General features: G+C 46.3%; 1 protein-coding gene across 1 annotated transcript in view; it reads right to left on the bottom strand.

Annotated features, from left to right (window-relative positions):
• HMGCLL1 (3-hydroxymethyl-3-methylglutaryl-CoA lyase like 1) overlaps window positions 1–1,499 on the bottom strand; it is a 51,760-nt gene extending 50,261 nt beyond the window's left edge. The window contains exon 1 of the mRNA XM_018560552.1: window positions 1,397–1,499. The gene's annotated coding sequence lies outside the window, so the exon portion shown is untranslated. The remainder of the gene's footprint in view (window positions 1–1,396) is intronic.
• Between the last annotated feature and the right edge of the window lie 11,439 nt (window positions 1,500–12,938).

Here is a 12,938-nt window from a genome sequence, read left to right as displayed (position 1 = left end):
AAGTCAGGACGAAAATTATTTTTTCCAACCTTTATACATTTTTAAAAAATATTTTATTTTAATTTTTTTCTAAACTTTTAATTTTTTTATACTTTATTTATTTTTTAGCTTCACTGTTGGGGGCTTGGGGGAAATATCAGGGGTCTAAATAGACCCCTGATATTTCCCTTTCATAATAGAAAAAGAGATTGAGGACACGGAGTCCTCAATCTTTTTTTCTGCAGCCCCAGCACTGAATGAACAGGAATCTTCTGTAATGAGTGTTTCTGTTCATTCATAAATTGTGGACATAGTATGAGTTAATATGTACACAATCATGAATGAACAGGAAGTAATGTAGATCCTTTCCCATTCATCCATAACTGGTACATAGTAACTCATACTATGTCCAGTTATTTACAAACATTCAGCGATCACTGATTGCTGACTGCTTGTACGGCTCTCCATCCTGACTCACTGTCACAGGAGGCTGAGCGGGTGGTACGGGGAGGAGAGCTTGGTCTCAATTGACAGATGACGCCTCCCCCTCACAGCTGGCTTGGTCTCCAGCGACTTCTGACAGCTGTCTCTGCCCACACAATGCTCTCCTGATCTGTTACAGGAGGCTGAGCAGGGCGGTGCAGGGAGGAGAGCGATGTGAGCGTGTCAAAGGAGGATGAGCTCTCCTCCCTGCACCGCTCGGCTTGTGACAGTTTCTCTCCTCCCTGCTGGACACTGCGCTGTTTCAGAGGGGACACAGAGCACCGCCCAGCGGGGAGGAGAGAAATAGTGGATGCACTGCATTATGCCCAATGTGCCATTTGTGACCGATATGTTTTTGCGGCTGAAATTTTGGTGTTCAGAAAGGTAAATGAGGAGATTGGATAGAGATAGATAGATAGATAGATAGATAGATAGATAGATAGATAGATAGATAGATAGATAGATAATATATAGATTAAGAGGAAACAGCTGTAAAATGTTTTGCTAAAGGCACAGGTAAAAATGTCCCAGCTATAACAATCACAAATGATAAGTATATGATGAACCTGTGAGTAACACAACTAAGGCTTATCTGCTATCTGATATGAAAAATTAACTGCTTCCCAGAAATCCCCTTGCTAAAAAAGATACCTTGCTATTTTACTGCGTCATTTTCCAGCTCAGCATCTGGTAGTCCTCTTTTATCTACATCCCTAAATGATCCTGTATACCTTCTGCAAATATGTCCAGGGCTCTGATGCCATATTAAATAAACGTGCAAATAACATTAATTATGTTTCCTTCATTTGTAACTTGAAATGTTTCTCTACAGCTTTTACAGACAAAATGTTGACACAGTACAGAAAATAGGACTGTGTCCCTATTTTAAATACTATTATTCCCTGTTTAGCTTAAATATTTGTTCTAATCTTACCCATGATAAACAGAGCTGCATTCTGTACGTTTTACATCATCAGGTTGCCTGCATAGATTTCCTGTCTGTATCCCAATGCTGTGTGTGCTCTAGGCATGCTCAGCTGAAGATGCTATCACGTCTTAAAAGGGAATAGACATACAGCAATTTAAAAGGGAAACACTGCAGCATGGCCAGTGATATTTTGCCCTATCTTACTTTATGCTGCATTTCTGTGAATCTCATTAAGACTGTATTTCAATTTGAACTGTACCCATCTAGAAAATGCCATGTCATCCAGCTTGATTAGTTTTTCTTTTCAAAGTGCCATCCCCATATCAATTCTTCACTATTTCCTAATGTGGCAGCAGATAGATAAGATTGCTAAATATATTTAAATAATTCATGTTTTATTGTATTTACATATAATGAGGCCTTTGACCCCCTCGCTCCTTCTTGCATTTCAACCACACATGCAAAAGAGAACAGCAGTATGTAATATGCCATCTGACTTTTGTCCTAGAATGTAATTTTGCAACTAAAAATGCTGATGACAGTAACTATCTTGTGACTGACCCCCTCCTCCTTGTCAGAAGACTGTGACAATAGTAGTCACAAGCGGTGACCACAGTTGATAACGGATATGAACCATATTTAGTAGAATTGCAAATGCTGCTTGCTGATTGGCTTAGAGCTGTAAAGGAAATATGTGTATTAGAAATATGTAATGTGACGTAATTGATGTTATATATATGTAGTGACCGCCCTTAAAGGGCCACTCAGGAATTGGAGACGGTAGTCACCTGAGTCCTCTGCAGAGAATAAAGAAGATTTGTATTCCTGAAGTCTGTGTCCGGAGTCCATTGCTGGTTTCCCAAAATAACTAAAAATGCTGATGACAGTAACTATCTTGTGACTGACCCCCTCCTCCTTGTCAGAAGACTGTGACAATAGTAGTCACAAGCGGTGACCACAGTTGATAACGGATATGAACCATATTTAGTAGAATTGCAAATGCTGCTTGCTGATTGGCTTAGAGCTGTAAAGGAAATATGTGTATTAGAAATATGTAATGTGACGTAATTGATGTTATATATATGTAGTGACCGCCCTTAAAGGGCCACTCAGGAATTGGAGACGGTAGTCACCTGAGTCCTCTGCAGAGAATAAAGAAGATTTGTATTCCTGAAGTCTGTGTCCGGAGTCCATTGCTGGTTTCCCAAAAGCTGTTTCCCGCTACACTAACTCTTCAAGAACTGACTCCTGACCAGATTTCTAGCTGCAGAGTAAAGCTCAGTAAAGCAGAACAGAAGATATTCACATGTCTCATCCCATCACTTGTCCCAGAAAAAACAAAGGATTATTCCTCTTTTCAGTGGCTGAGCTGTATGAATATTCGTCTTGGACAAATTTGCATTGCAGCAAAGTGACATTAGACAAAAGAAAACAGATTACTTTTTTTTCAGAAGAGAAAAAAAATGTGAGGTTCCCCCCCAATTGATACCAGACCCTTTAGGTCTGGTAGGAATGTTAGGAGGGACCCCCAAGTTAAAAAATAAAATAATAAGTGTGTGGGGTTCCCCTAAAAACCATACCAGGCCCTTTAGGTCTGGTGTGGAAATGGGGAGGAAACGTGGGGTCCCCTAAAATTCCTAATAGACCCTTGATCCGAGCACAGGCCCGGCAGCGCAAGAAAGGGGGGGTGATAGAGTGTCCTCCCACGTCTTAGCAGGCCACGTGCCCTCGGCATTGGGAGGGTGTCACCCTTTAACCACTTGAAGACCAGGTGTTTACACCCCCTTCCTGGCCAGGCCATTTTTCAGTATTTAGATTAAAGTAGTCACTCGCACCACAGGAGTGCGAGTGACTACTTTCATCTATCTACATTTCACGGAGGCATCCGTTGTCACTACCGCACCCACCCAGTTGGATTTGGGTTTTTGTCCGGTCAGGAGTGCAATGGGACAGGAGGATTATGTTTCATTTTTCAGTATTGACATTTATTCCATCATGCAATGCGGTACTGAAATGAATTTGATACCATTTTTTGGTGACACATAGCGCTTTCTTTTGGCTGTATTTAATCACCACTGCGGTTTTAATTTTTTACTATATTAAGAAAAAAAGTGTTTTTTTTACATTATGTTATAATACATTTATTATTACCCAATTTTTTGGTAAAATATAAAAGACAGGGTCACATCGGGTAAATAGACACCAAACATGTCAAGCTTTAAAACCCGCAAAATCGCAAAAAACTACCATGCCCAAAATTGACCATAGGCAATGCTTTAAAAGCTTTTACATCAGTTTAGTGTTATCAGTGATTGATGGCCCTAGAATTATTGCTGTCACTGCAACGTTCATGGTGATATGTAACATATGCGGCGTAATGGGCGCAATCGTTGTTTTAGCACGTATGAGCACCCAATGCATGTTTGCATGCGTGTATGTATGGGTCAGGACTTATATAATATTTTTTTTTATTCTTTTTCATGTGTGACTTAAATTTTTTTTCCACTTTTATTTTTTTTCCACTTAACTTTTATATAAATGTTAGGGCCCTTATAAGACTGTATCAGGTACACAGGGTTAATATAAGAGAGCTGGTCAGGATGACCAGAAACTCTGAAGGCAATAATTCTATCCACAGATGAGCAGAAAGGGAGATCTGTGACTATGGACAGCATGATCCCAAAGAAACTCCTGTGCATCTCACAGTCAGCTCTTCTAGAATGGAGACTTCACAGCATCAGCACTAATGATATAGTACTGAATCTGTTTTATCGTTGCATGAACACTGATTGTCTGTGTTTGTAGCCTCAACATTCTCTCTAGTGGGAGTCCTGCATTAATTTGTGTATTTGTAGAGTTCAGTTTTAAGTGACCTTTCTGAATTTACTCAGTTCCAATGTTTCATTCACACAGCATATACTTACTAATTTGTTCCCTGACTGCTTCACTCAGTCATGGGGAGAGGGGAAAAACAGCCTTGTGTAAGCTCAAGTCATATATCTAGTTGGAGGTTACATAGGGCAGACTGTCTCTCCAATGGGCCAATTGCCAAGTACCAGCAGTGTCACATGAAGTAAGTCACCAGCTTCTCCATACCTAAAAGTAATGGGTAGTTCTATCTCTCCAGCCGACAAAATAGTGCAGTGTGGGAGAGAAGGAATGTTATCTGCTGTTGAGGATCAGACGTTAAAGTAAACCTGTTGTTTTGCCCTGCAAGGGCAAAGCACAGGTTTGTTTTAACATTAATATGTTGCAGGCAATATTTTGGACACACTAGATTGGGAGTATCACTTTTGAATGTAAATAGACTTAAGGTGCCCACACACCTTGCGATAATCGTACAATAATCGCTGGAAATCCCGCGATCATACGATTATCGCAAGGTGTGTGGAAGGCATGCAACCTCTCCTACTGTAAGGTTGCACAACTTTTATCTTATGAACATGTTCGAAAACCCGCCGAGAATCGTACGATTGTCGGCGGGTGTGTGGCATGTTCGCAAGATAAAAGCCGCACGGGCTGGTGTGCGCAAGCGCACACTGCCCGTTTAGCATTGCGGTCATCGGAAGCCCGCCCCTCAGTGGAGCAGCTTGCGATTGTCGCAAGTACGATCTGCCTGTCCAAGATAGGCAGATCATACGTTTTTTTTATTACCTTACAACCATCGCAAGACAAAAGTCTTGCGATGGTTGTAAGATGTGTGCCCAGCTTTACCAAGCCAATATTGTATACTTGTTGCTATATTGAAATCTCTGATGTACAGTACAGGTATGTGCAAGGAAAAAAATCTATCCTTCTTCGGTAATATGACTATTCTTTCCTCATAACTTTTTGTTTTTCGTGTTTTGTTTCATATCTTTAGTCTGTAAGATATTATTGGGTTCATTGCAAAAGTTGATTACATTTCTACATGTTAAGCTCAAAGGCATTAGACAATAGACATGATGTTTTGCTTTAGTTTAGTACTGTATGCAATTATGCTTTCATACAACAGATGTTATTACAAAAAATGGACTTTGACAAATCTCAGTGGATGTGTTGGCTTGCAGCATGTAGAAAGCTGTTTCAGTAAAATGTGTCTGGGAAATGCATGCCATACTTCAGAAAGAATTTCATATTCTGCCTACTCTGAATAATCAGGATATGAATCTTGCTTTTTATAGATTTTGTTTTTATTTTAAATACTTGCATCCCAACAAGATGAAACTGAATAATTTCCTACTGGGTCACCATACAAGATCAGTCAATAGAAGTAATCAATACACAGTGAATAAAAAGTAGTCATAGATGGGAAAATCTCAGCTTTTCTGATATGTCTATTCTTGTATAGATGATGAAGTACTTTTTCCCTGCTGCTCAGTTAAAAATGAATTTGCCACATTTACGGTATCTCCAAATTAGGCATTCTGTTCACTTTTTGTTAAAAGACAATGCCACTCCTCTCGCCATAACTCCTTTTCAGCACTTTTGCTGTGGCAACCCTCATGCATCGGGCCTTATTTCACTACTATATTCTTCTATATTATCTATTTATCTATATTAGTACCTAGATGGTACTACACACCAGCCTGCCTCACAGAATGCTTTCCCACTTATCCTTCCACCTGTGAACTATGCTTCATGTATGGAGGTATCCTCATGTCTCCAAATTGTGGATAAGGGTTTATACTCTTATTCACTCAATTCTCCATGTTAACCTATGCAGGGATCCTTGCCATGCACGTTTGCTTTAGCCCATCCCTACCTTATCCCGTCTAGAGGAAACTAAATTCTTCCATATTTTTGTTACTACGAAAATGGCCATAGCTCGTGCTTGGAAATCTTCATCTCCTAACTTCAATGAGGTCAAATGTAGAGTCAATTCATTTTTGGTCAACAAAAAGCTTACTGTGATACACAATGATATGCACACACACTTTCTAATAATTTGGCAACCAAAGATATTGTAAACAAGTCCATCTGAGCACCTGAGGCTATTTTATTGTCCATTTAAATTCCTGACATCTTCGAGCACTACTTTTCTTTTTCCCGTTTCTCTCATCTAGGGGTCTATTCACTAGCTTCGGCTGATCCTTCGGCTAGCTTCGGCCCAAGGACCCTTTCTGTTCAATAAAACCGAAGGGCTGCTGTATGGGCTATTCACTATAGCCCATACAGCTCCCGAAGTTGGCCGAGCGGCTCAGTCGAGCCGAAGGCATATGCCTCAGCTCGACTGAGACGTAGTGAAAGCCAAAGCTGGCCGAATGGCTGGCCATTGGCCAGCCGACAGCCTGCTTCTGACAGATGGGCGGAGCCAGCCATCATCTCATGGCTGGCTCCGGCCACTTTCAGAGAGATCAGCATCGCTGGTTACCAGCTAACCAGGGACGCTGTCATTACACACTGAGAGCGGACTCTCCGTGTTCTCCATGTGTAATGACAGATGGTGCTCCTGGTTACCCGGTAACCAGGAATGCCATCTGTCATTACTCTCCCGGACGCTCTGGGAGTCTAAAACGACTCGGGGCCACCCGGGAGAGAAACACTTTCTCCCAGAAAGGTTTACTCTGCTCGATCGAGCAGAGTAAACCTTTCCCTGCTCTGTTTTTTTCTTCTGACATCGGAGCCGTTGGTTGTCGTCAGAATAAAAAAAAATCACCATGGGAATGCATAGCTAGATTCCTATTGGCTATTTCAATTTGCAATAGTCAAAAGAAAACTAGCTATTGCACCCGCCCACTGCTGCTATCAATCAGCAGAGGGGGACCTGCAGTTCTCCATCAGGTCCCCCTCTGGTGATTGACAGCTGCAGAGGGCGGGTGCAATAGCTAGTTTGCGTTTGGCTATTGCAAAGTGAAATAGCCAATAGGAATCTCGCTTTCCCTGACTGCTTCATGTTGGCATACGAGTGGGTATAGGCTCCGCCCCCCCCCATCTGATAGAACTAATAGCTCATAAATTTGAGCCTCCCCCCAGCCAATATGTTCCTTATTTTTCCTCCTGTAGGAGTCTGATAGGATGTTGGCGGTCGCTTACCTGGCTGGGGTAAAACCTTGGCCGTCCACCCCTCTTCTGGTTTCCGGGTGTTGTCCTCTCTCCATATCCGCTGGTGGATTTGCAGAGGAGCCTCTCTACTGGTCTCTGAGGCTATGTTAGACCGGTAAAGCCGGTTCACATATCGTGGGGGGGCTGGAGCTGTCCTGTGCAGTGGCTCTGCGGCTGGCAATGGCTGTGCCTGCGTTCAGGGTTCACGGCGGCGGAGTCCGTGGTGTGGAACGCATAGATGCGTTCCACGCCTCGCTTTGATCCCGTTAGCGGCACATGCGCAGTACGGCGGACGCTGTAGGGGGTGTGGCGGCTTTATGTCATTTTTTATTTTAAACGAAAGGCTGTGCTGTGTTCGCTCTGGCAGTGCTCTGCCTTGCTACGCATCTCTAGCTGCTCTGTGGCTGATCTCTGGCTGTTGCAGGTAGGATCCCTGTTACTTTTTGCTGCTTTTCTTATGTGTGCCTTTGCAAATGATTGATTGCTGCTCTGTGTTTTGCTTGGTACCTGTAGCCACATGCTCCATTATGCCCAACGACAAGCCAACCCCAGTGTCAGACCAGCATTCACAAAGAAGGTAAGCGGCTGTCCGCCTAGCGTACGTTGTCTTTTTTCACACATTGGATCATTGACAGGGGACTATCTTTTTTTCAGTCCATCCAGGTCCCACAGGGATCATTCACGTTCACGAAGAGCAAGGGATATTTCGTCTTCGTCTTCAAGATACAAGTCGCCCTCCTGAGATCGGCGGGCCGCTCGCGGTGATGGCAGACGACATCATGTGTCACCTTCGGTGGAACATCGTGCCCAGCCTGGGCGTAGTCGATTTCCTCAGCCTCACCCTGATCAATGCTGGTCGTGCAGTAATCCCGCCTTGCCTGACAAAACGGCGTGCGAGGTCTGTTTCCGTGAGTCGACAAGGGACAGGTCAGCAGACAACCTGCAGGTCGTGACCCTGATGAAGCAAGTTTTTCAGGACTAACTCAGGGAGTTTGTGGCCTGTACCCAGTCCACCTCAGGGTCACAAGCGGTTCCCTCCCACCAAGTTAGTCGTCAGGCTGAGCCGACAGGGGTGTCCCGGGATGAAGGCCCTAATTCGGGCTCTGAAGTTGAGGCCTCTGGTTCTGAGGTAGATGTAGCTGATGGGTTTGACTCTACCCTGGTCCAGCCCTTCGTGAAGGCCGTGCGGCAGGCCTTGCTGTGGGAGGATGAGGCCCGCGAACCAGATAAGAAAAGACGACTCTTCAAGCATCTGAAGAAGGAAGCGCTCAGCTTTCCCTTCCTGACAGAACTTAAGGAGATGATTGCTGACGAATGGAGTCAGAGGGACAGGAAGTCTTCCTTCCGTAACCGCTTCACGAAATTATATCCTTTCATAGGGGAGGATTTCAAAGACATGGAGGTAGCCCCGGTTGTCGATGCGGCAGTGATGCGGTTGGCAAGACATGTGACCTTGCCCCTGGATGACGCAGTGTCCTTCAGGGATGTCCTGGATCGCCGCATAGACTTTGACCTTTTGACCTTAAAAGGTCTTTTCAACGGCTGGCTCTGGCTGTAAACCGGCTTTTGCCTTGGCAACAACCTCTAAAGCTCTGGAGGTTTGGGCTGACAACACTGAGTCCGCCGTCACCAATGATCTTGGTAAACCTGAGATTCTGGAGTCCCTCAGGAACGTCAAGCTGGCATCCGCATTTGTTGCAGAAGCAGCCATAGATGTGGTTCGCTCCCTTGCGAGGGTGATGCTCCTTTCTGTGACCGGCCGGCGGGCCCTATGGTTGAGACCTTGGGTGGCTGACCCTACCTCAAAACAGGGGTGGTGCCGCATCCCCTTTAATGGTCATTCTCTTTTTGGCGATAAGCTGGACGTGGCTATTTCGAAAGCAACTGGTGGAAAATCTGGCTTTCTTCCCCAAGACAGGCGCCTCCTACGACAGAAAAATGCACGTTTCCGGGGTAATGCCCAAGGGGCTTTCAGGGAGGCAAAATCCTATAAGCCGGGTAAGTTTCGTAGGCCCTGGAGGGTCTCTTCGACTTTTACTAAAGCCAAAAAGGGTCCCTCTACCTCTACTCAGGATCGCCAGCAGTCCTTTTGAAATATCGCCCGCCCAGGTCTGCCAAGTGGGAGCCAGATTGACCAGGTTCGGACGGGTCTGGGCGGACCATATAGACGACCGGTGGGTGTTGAACACAATATTGAGGGGTCATTCAAGGACCTTCCATCGAAGACCTGGCCCATCTTTTGTCCCGACGCAGTTGCCGGGCTGCAGAATCAGGCGCGATGTCCTGTGGATTTATGTAAATACTTTGATTTCCCAGGGAGCAGTGGTGGCGGTTCCCTGTCAGGAGCGCTTTCTGGGTGTCTACTCTCCTCTCTTCCTAGTAAGAAAGAAGAGCGGAGAGTGGCGACCCGTGATAGATCTGACCCTGCTGAACAGATTCATTGTGAAGGAGCACTTCAAGATGGAGTCTCTACAGACCATACTAAAGGTGGTCCAGCCGGGGGACTGGCTTCTCTCAATGGCCTATTTTTTGCCGGTGCATCCTCAATTTCATCAATTCCTGCGTTTTGCCATAGAACGTCTGCACTTTCAGTTTGTGTGCCTTCCCTTTGGGCTGCCCACCTCTCCCAGGGTGTTCACAAAAGTCCTGTTGTCCCTGGTGGCTTTTCTCAGAGTGAACGGCGTCAGGATTCACCATTATCTGGACGACATCCTACTTCTCTCTCAGGATCGGGATCTTCTGTTGACTCATCACTCTTGCGTGCTGTCCACTCTCGAAGAATTCGGTTGGATCATCAATGTGGCCAAAAGCCATCTGTGCCCTACCCGGGACTTAGTCTATCTGGGGGCGCGAATAGATACGACACGAGCTTCGGCATCGCTTCCTCCGGAGAAGCTGCCGGTTATCTTTCAAAGGGTGTCGGCAGCCGCTTCAGCTGCATCCCTCACTGCTGCCCAATGCCTCAGCATAGTCGGCACGATGGTTGCGACCATTCCTATGGTGCGATGGGCCAAATGGAGGTCCCGGCCTTTTCAATCGGGTTTCCTAGCACAGTGACGGTCGGAGCTCCTGCACCAGACGATTCGGGTCAGCCGATCGATGAGGGAGAGTCTCCGATGGTGGCTGCACAAGCCCAATCTACTCGTTTGTCATTCTCTGCTTCCAATCCAGTGGATTGTGATTTACTCGGACGCAAGCGAGTCCGGCTGGGGGGCGACTTGCCAGGGCCTTTCGGCTCAGGGACATTAGCACTCCCACTTGAAGGGCATGGTCTCCAATGTACTGGAGCTGAGGGCAGCCTTCCAGGCCCTCTTGGCCTTCCAGACTCACATCCGGTCCCACTCGCTCCTTCTGAAGATGGACAATGTCACGGCGGTGGCTTACGTGAGGAGGCAAGGGGGGAATCGCAGTCTGGGGCTTCTATCGGAAGTTGCACCGATTATGTCATGGGCACAGTCCAATCTCTTGAATCTCACCGCCATGTATGTGCCAGGCCGTCTCAACCTTCAGGTGGATTACCTCTCCAGGACTCGCCTAGACAACAACGAGTGGTCCCTATCACGACCAACCTTCCAGAGTTTGACGAGGTGGGCTTTTCTTCCCCAGGTGGATATGTTTGCGACTCTGGAGAATACCAAACTCCCGAAGTTTGTGTCCAGGTTTCCGTGTCCCCAATCAGTGACGACAGATGCACTCACATCGGAGTGGAATTTTCGGACGGCATACGCCTTTCCACCCATCCCGCTCATCCTCGCCTTCTTGAAGATACTCTGTGGGGAACGAGTCACGATTCTGGCAGTGCTTCCCATTTGGCTGAAACGCCCCTGGTATCCTCTCCTGCGGCAACTCGCGGTGGGAGACCCCTTCCCGATTCCGGTGTCGAAAGACTTGCTGACCCAGGGTCCGCTTCTCCACCCTGCTCCCGCAAAACTCTGCCTGATGGCATGGACCTTGAAAGGCGGCAGATGAGGGGTCTGGGGTGCTCAGAAGCCGTAGTGGATACCCTGTTGCACGCAAGGAAGGTCTCCACCAACCGTACCTACAACAACGTTTGGGTAAGATTTGTGGACTTTTCAGCCCTTCACCGGTTTTCACCAGAATCTCCCCGGGTGTGCCATGTCTTGGATTTCTTGCAGAAGGGCCTCGATCTACATCTGAGCCTTAGGACTTTGAAGGGTCACGTTTTGGCCATATCTGCCTTCACGGGCGTCCGGTGGGCTACGGACCCTCTGGTGGTGACATTTTTCAAGGCAGTTCTGAGAGTCCAGCCTCCGAGAAAGCCATTATTCCCTAAATGGGACCTTCCCTTGGTCCTCGATTTTCTGGCCTCTGCGGAATTCAATGCGGACTTGTCTCTCTGGAAACTGACGTTGAAAACCGTCTTTTTGGTAGCTATCTCCTCGGCCATTAGGGTATCCGAAATTGCTACACTAGGTAGCAAAGAACCATTCATTACCTTCCTGGCGGATCGGGTTGTGCTGGTGCCGATGCTGGGATTCGTTCCAAAAGTCGCTTCCTGCTTTCATATCAATCAGGAGATTGTTTTGCCCTTCTGTGATGCCAGCGAGAACGGTCAGCTGGCTCGGCTGGATGTTGGCAGTTCCTTGCGATCCTACCTGGATGCTACGGTGTTTTTTCGGAATTCCGATCACCTGTTCGTGATTCCTGCTGGACCCAGGAAGGGCTTACGGGCCCCCAGTAGGACTATCTCCACCTGGATGGTGAAAGTGATTACCCTAGCGTATGGAGCTATGGGGTTGGCGGTTCCAGGGCATACGACAGCGCATTCGACCAGGAGTATTTCAACTTCATGGGCAGCTATGAGCGGTGTCTCGCCGGAGGTGGTCTGCAAGACAGCTACATGGTCCTCGGTGCATACCTTTATGCGGCACTACTGTATTGAGCCAGCAGCCTTGACCAGTCGGAGTTGCTAGTTATGTAACATATTGGCTGTGGGGAGGCTCAAATTTATGAGCTATTAGTCCTATCAGATGGGGGGGCGGAGCCTATACCCATTCGTATGCCGACATGGAGCCGTCAGGAAAGGAAAATTGCGGTAAGTATGCATTCCTATGGTGATTTAAAAAAAATGTATTTATTTTTTATTCTGATGGCAGCAGAACCGCCCGTCCAATAGAAAAAAAAGTTGGGTGGAGCTAGCTGTCACTGCTGCCCAATCGTTTTCTATTTTACTGCGTTCGGCTCACTTTGCTTCGGGTCGGTTAGTCACTCGGCTGCCTACGGCAGCTTAGTGAATAGACCCCCTACTCTTTTTCTTTTTCTTTTTCTTTCTCTTCCTTTTCTTTCTCCTCTGATGCTTCTCCTTTTATCCCTTTCCTTGCCCCTTTCTCCTTTTACCTTCCTGTACCCTAGTTATCCCCGCTTTACTTCATATTTATGTTCCCGTATTGTGTTTTTACCTTGAGTCTGCAGTCTCCCGTGAGACTTTTGCTCTCTTTACCCGTTACAATCTGTTAACTGTTATACTAAGTAATTGCTTCTTTCTTTTATTGAGCTGATTGAC

The sequence above is a fragment of the Nanorana parkeri genome, unplaced genomic scaffold (assembly GCF_000935625.1).
Source record: "Nanorana parkeri isolate BGI_ZX_2015 unplaced genomic scaffold, ASM93562v1 scaffold464, whole genome shotgun sequence".
Classification (NCBI taxonomy): Eukaryota; Metazoa; Chordata; class Amphibia; order Anura; family Dicroglossidae; genus Nanorana; species Nanorana parkeri.
Note: the sequence above shows the minus strand (reverse complement) of the source record. Positions and strands in the feature narration are given on the sequence as shown.